This window comes from Juglans regia, chromosome 11 (assembly GCF_001411555.2).
Source record: "Juglans regia cultivar Chandler chromosome 11, Walnut 2.0, whole genome shotgun sequence".
In the NCBI taxonomy this organism is placed as follows: Eukaryota; Viridiplantae; Streptophyta; class Magnoliopsida; order Fagales; family Juglandaceae; genus Juglans; species Juglans regia.
Genome location: NC_049911.1, coordinates 6,442,627 through 6,448,854, shown reverse-complemented (window position 1 = coordinate 6,448,854; position 6,228 = coordinate 6,442,627). Strand labels below are relative to the sequence as shown.

Here is a 6,228-nt window from a genome sequence, read left to right as displayed (position 1 = left end):
GACTCTGCTACACCCACGAAAGATTTTTACAGAAAATCTTACAAGAATCCTTCGAAAGGTAAATTCTTTATTTTTTTAAATATTTTAAACATTTTTAAGTAATACAAAAAAAATTACAAATTCATTTAAAAATAATTTTTTTAATCATTAAATTAAAAAAATAAAACAATAAAATACAATTCGATAGAGATTTTCGATAGAAACTTTATGTGGGAATACTATTTTCCTAAACTACTAATAATGAGAAAAGAATGCTGAGAGAGGGACTTGAAGAAGGAAAATAAAAGAACTGGTGTATCACGTGCGAAGAGTACTTGCATTGGCTTTAAGCATGTTTAAAATAAAAAATGTAGTATTGTGTGCTGTGAACTTTAAACTATCAACGTTTAACGATATTTTTCACTTTTTTTTTTTCTTTTATTTTGTTGGAGGAATCTGGCCTCGCTGTCCACGTACCTAACTTACCCTTCATCGGGCCCGTTACAGCTATATTATATTCTTCCCATGAAACTAAGCCAACCGCTAACTTCTGAGAAAAGGGTTGGTATCTTCGACTATAAATAGGGTACCTCTCCCTCAACATAATCACCACAAACTCACATTCGACACTACTGCAAGCTCTGTGTGTGTGAGAGAGAGAGATGGAAATTGTAAAAGTGCTGCACATGAATGGAGGAATGGGAGACACAAGTTACGCAAATAACTCCTTAGTTCAGGTGAACTACTTAAGCATTAACCCCCGTTTTGTTATGGTATATATTCTTAAATAAAGTTAATCGAATTATTTCAAAGAGCGAAATTTTTATAAGGTAGGTTGAATCTTTGCTCGTCTTACAGTCTACATCACTTTGTTATTTACACCTCTACTTCGCTTATGAGTCTATTAGAATCTTATAAAATTTTGCGCTTCAAGATCAATAGATCTAAATACATAAAACTACACCCATTTAATGTAAATACATAAAACTCTTATTTAAAGAATTTTCACATGGGAGGTTAATTAACTTCCCTCAAGTTAAGTAGTAGTTTTAGAGAGTTGATTAATAACTTCTCCACCAATGTGGACACATCATACGTCATGAGGTACCACTACTACTGTTGCTGGCTTGATTAACGTATGCAAAGAGAATTTTATGGTACTTTCATGTTTTATTTGAAGTACTTAGGCTTCGTACTCTTCATCGACTTCGATTTTACTAGCTAGTAATAAAAGTTACCAATCCACAAGTATTTTCCCCCACGTCTCGTGCCATCACAAATGTGCCGATGAAACTAGCCTGCTTACACTGGCTATCTTTTCCTACGCATGGATATATAGCTTCAAACGTTTGACTTGGACAAAAGCTGTTTCGTTAAAAGAAATATTGCTGTATTTCGTGTTAGGCTGACAGGTTTGCTAGTGTGATTTTAGCACTTTTTTTTTCATGAAAATCATTGATATAGAGCAGCTATTTGCACACTTTCTGTGTAAACTGTAGAGTATATATACATGGAGAAAAACTCATTCACGTTCTATGTTTTGGATATGCAGCAAAAGGTCATAACCATGACCAAACCCATTACAGAGGATGCCATTACCCAACTCTACTGCTGAACGTTGCCAAAGAGCCTAGTGATCGCAGACTTGGGTTGTTCTTCCGGACCAAATACTTTGTTCGTGGTCTCTGAACTTATCAAGGTAGTGAACCAACTTCGCCAAAAACTAAGGCATCAATCACCCGAATATCAAGTGTTCTTGAACGACCTACCGGGAAATGACTTCAATACAATTTTCAAGTCGTTGCCAAGCTTCCAGAAAAAAATGAGCAGTCAATTGGGAGCTGGTGCTGGTCCATGCTTCTTTGCAGGTGTTCCTGGTTCTTTCTATGGCAGGGTTTTTCCGAGCAAAACTCTGCATTTTGTCCACTCTTCTTATACCCTCCAATGGTTATCTAAGGTAATCAACTTTATAGACCAATCCGACAATTGTATGGGGGATTCCTCTTTTTTATAGTTTTCACATGAGACAATTTTGCTTTATTAAAAAGAAATATATTTCAACTTCATTGGATCCCAAATTCAGTAATAGAAATGAATGTTGCTGTTAATAATTAGGTTCCAGAGAAGCTGGAGGGCAACAAAGGGAACATTTATATGGCACGGACAAGCCCGCCAAGCGTACTAAGGGCTTAACATGCACAGTTTCAACAAGATTTCTCAATGTTTTTGAAGTGTCGTGCAGAGGAGTTGGTGCTAAGTGGGCGAATGGTTTTGACACTTTTGGGAAGAAGAAGCGAAGATCCGTCAAGCAAAGAGTGTTGTTACATATGGGAACTTTTGGCTATTGTACTAAATGAAATGGTCTCCAAGGTAACCTATAATTCTATATATCAATAGACTCATCATGATAATTTATTAATCAGCCATAAATAATTGGTTTCATTAAGTATTAGTTATTGAATTTGCATTTGGGTAGTGAAGTATTCTCAGGTATTCTATGAATAATAGTGAGAAAATAATGAAAATGTAATGAATAGTAGGAAAAAGTAGGAAAAAAATACTCATAAAATAATGAATAATAGTACTGAGGTATTCTGAGAATACTTGAGGTACTCTCAGTACTCTCATTACTAAGAATTCACAAAAAAAGAAAAAATTCATTATATTTTCCATTTATATTTAGAAAATATGTCTCACCAAATACATTACTTAATTTGTGTTCTCTACTATCTAAATCCTTGTAGGGACTCATAGAAGAAGAAAAAATAGATTCTTTCAACATTCCTCAGTATACACCATCTCCATCAGAAGTGAAATCCGAAGTTCTGAAAGAAGGATCCTTCTCCATTGATTGCCTAGAGGTATCTGAAGTGAGTTGGAGCGTTTATAACAACAATGATGGTTATAATGTTGCACAGTGCATGAGAGCCGTGGCTGAACCCTTACTTGTTAGTCACTTTGGAGAAGCAATCATTGAGGAGGTTTTCAATAGGTATAGGGAAATTCTTTCTGATCGGATTTCAAAAGAGAACACTCGCTTTGTCAATGTGATTGTTTCCTTGATAAAAAAGGAATGATGATCATGATCAAGATAAATCATGTTAATGGCTTTCTTTGTAGTAGTAGTACTATCATAGATAGATTGAAATAAGGGTTCTTCAGCCTTGCAGCACCATTTCATGGCATGAATGAATCATGCACTTAGCTATATATAGTTTGTAATGGTTATCTAAGAATAATTTGGTAGTTAAAAGCTAGCTACTCATGTATGTTTCCTTTCGAATTTCCATCCAGATGATCAGGGTTCAAAAATGTATTATCCGCTGGTCATGATGCTTTGTTATTAAATATACGTACGTTGTTAAATTATATTAATGCATGTATGATCAAAAGTTTAATTTCTTTATATTATATATTTCTTCATGAATTATGAATAGGAGATTCACTGAAACCGAACGAGTAAATTATAAAATATTTATATACCATGGCTAGCTAGCTAGCTAGCATGTTTCTGGGGATCGGACCATTATGCCGAATGACCCAAAAGATCACTATGAACAAACAAAACAAAACAAAATGAAAAAATGAATCATCTGAAATACCATGAACAAATCCGGTCGACCCATTGCGACTAATAACTAATTGCCTGCTCCAAGCTGGCCGGATTGGAGACTCAAAAACTGAGCATGACAAACTAGTACAAAACTTGAACATGAACTTTCTCATTCCATGTGTAACAACCGGTTCCACCATGAAAACTGAAACCCAAGCCCATACTAGATGGAAGCCTAGCCTTCATGAGAAACCGACGCCGTTTTAGGTAAGCTATCACCCTTTCAATTTTTTTTTTCATTCTTTTCTGGATCCCGACAGTTACTCCTCCTATATCTTTCCATTCAGTTTTTTTTTCACACCTTCGAATCCCTCTCCACCTCAAGTACCACCTCCCCACGCCTCTGTAGTTATTGTTTTCTCCCTTTTAAGTTCTCTCCCAACAAACTCTCTCTATCAGTTTCTCTCATACTCTCAGTTCTCTCTCTCAGATTCTCTCTCGTTCACTGCAAACATCCATGCAGACATCGTAGGCCAGGGCCATCACTCACTGCTGCAACATCGCCAACCTTTCCGCACGGCCACCATCACGCCAACATATGGCTTTCGCAGATGGACCCACGAGCCACTGCTCACCCTTTCCCAAAATCACACGCTGTCACTGTGAGACCCCCCTGCAGACCACTAACCCCCACAGACTTGCACCACCCAGCCACTGCCTTGTTCACACCACCACCATGCAAGCCTTCCACGTTCCCTCGATTCCACCCACTTTGCCGCTACCCTTCACCGTGAAACTCAAGCCATCATCGCAAGCTAAGAGGCCTCTGTTTTCACTTGTCAAAAACAGAGCATGCTTTCCTTCTAACTTTGCCTCCATGCAAGCCACCTCAACGTGCACTCAAGCCTTCATCAACCCTTTCCGCCGCCTCAACCTTGCATCAAGAACCCCACGGCAACGAAGCTCTGTCACGCCCAACCAACCACCACCAACATTGGTGGGAAGTAGAAACAAAAACTGCTCTGGTTTAAGCCCTTAGAACAGAACAACGCCACAATCTGGAGTCATCGTGAGCCACCGTCTCAGCACCTTCACAACTCTCGACTAGTCCCTGTCGGCATGACCTTCATACTCTCTCCCTCTCTCTGAACTCCACCGCTTGCCACAAAGGAGACTACCACGATTGTATCTCGCCAGCCCAGCCCCTGCATCTTCACGTGTTCACTGCTCTCCCTAGGTGAGTATTCTTTTCCTGTTACTCCGTGCTCTCTCTCTTTTACGTTAACTCTCTCTCATTAATTTCTCTCCCACTCAGTGCCCCGCCAACGCCCACACAGCTGCCGTCCACCGCCCAGCTCACCACTCGTCATGCTCTCCATCTCTCGGTGAGCCTCCACCTCGTGAATTGTTGTTCACGATTATATTTTTTCTTAATAGAATTCTACTGAAGCTTAGCGTAACTTAGTCATGCAACATATATTTATGTCACTAAATTACTTGGTTACCCTTTGAGTTACCACTATATTAATCTGTCTTTAAACTTTTAACATGTAATAGATGACTCTATTTTAATTATGTTTCCAGTACTTTAAATTATTTTTAAAGTAAAGATTTCTTTAAAAAGTAAACGATTTGGTGTAGGTTTATTTCCCCTGCCTTAGTATTATGATATTACAAGTTTGCCCTTTAAGTACAAGCCAAATCATAAAATGGTTTGAGTTCATATTTTTCATTGGGTTGATTTTACGACGAGTTTCAGTATGATTTCAAATAACTTTTATGTTAATGTTATGGGAGTTTCATCTTATTTTATATTATTAAAAAAATGTTTCTAAAGTACTTTAAATTTGTTATTTCCTTTTGAAAGAATAGTTGATAACGTTGTATTTTTTACTAGAATCTAGTTTATTATATTGTTGATGCATAATTTAAAATATTTTGGTCTAATTATATTATCTAGTAACAGATTTTATAGTTACACTTCAATAGCTAATAAGTTAGCTTTTTAGTGTTTTAGTCGAATTTATTAAATGGACATTGTTGATCTTAGAAAGTGATAATATATTTTGAGATTATGAGAATTTTAGGTTTTGAGAAATTAAAATAGGTTATTTTAGAAGGTTAGGCTTAAATATCGAAATCTGTGATTGATTGAAAACTTACAGAAATTATGTGATTATTTTATAGGTGAAGATTTATAGTCGACTCGACATTTTTGAGAAAAATTCTTAAAAAGCTAAGTTGTCCAGGTAAGTGAGGTTCATATACTAGTTTTGCATAAAAGAAATTAAATGAGGTTGACTTTGAAAATAAGCATGTTTGTTTTTTTAAAAGAACTATGAAAACAACCTCAAATGTTTATTCTACATATGCATAAATTCTATATAAGAAAAAGTGTTTTTCTGTCATGACTGGTGTAGACATGAGCTAGTTTTGTATATTTTGTTTCTGAACTATACAAAAGAGCGAATATGAAAATCTAAAAGTTTTGTTATGAACAAATGAAAATATTTTGATTCTGTTTATCTCGAACATATGAAGTGATCTAAAGCTATTAAGTATTTTGTTTTGATATGATGTGTCATCTAAAAACCTTGGCATGAAGTTCTGATTCTGTATATGATAGTGATCTGATTCCGATGATATCTGTTCTGTTTTCTGTTAAGGCCCAGCCACGGGTATAATGGTGGTTTAAA

At 36.3% G+C, this 6,228-nt stretch overlaps 1 pseudogene; it reads left to right on the top strand.

The window, feature by feature from the left end:
• The first annotated feature begins 565 nt into the window (after window positions 1–565).
• Window positions 566–3,367, top strand: LOC108991174 (annotated as a pseudogene).
• Window positions 3,368–6,228: the final 2,861 nt, after the last annotated feature.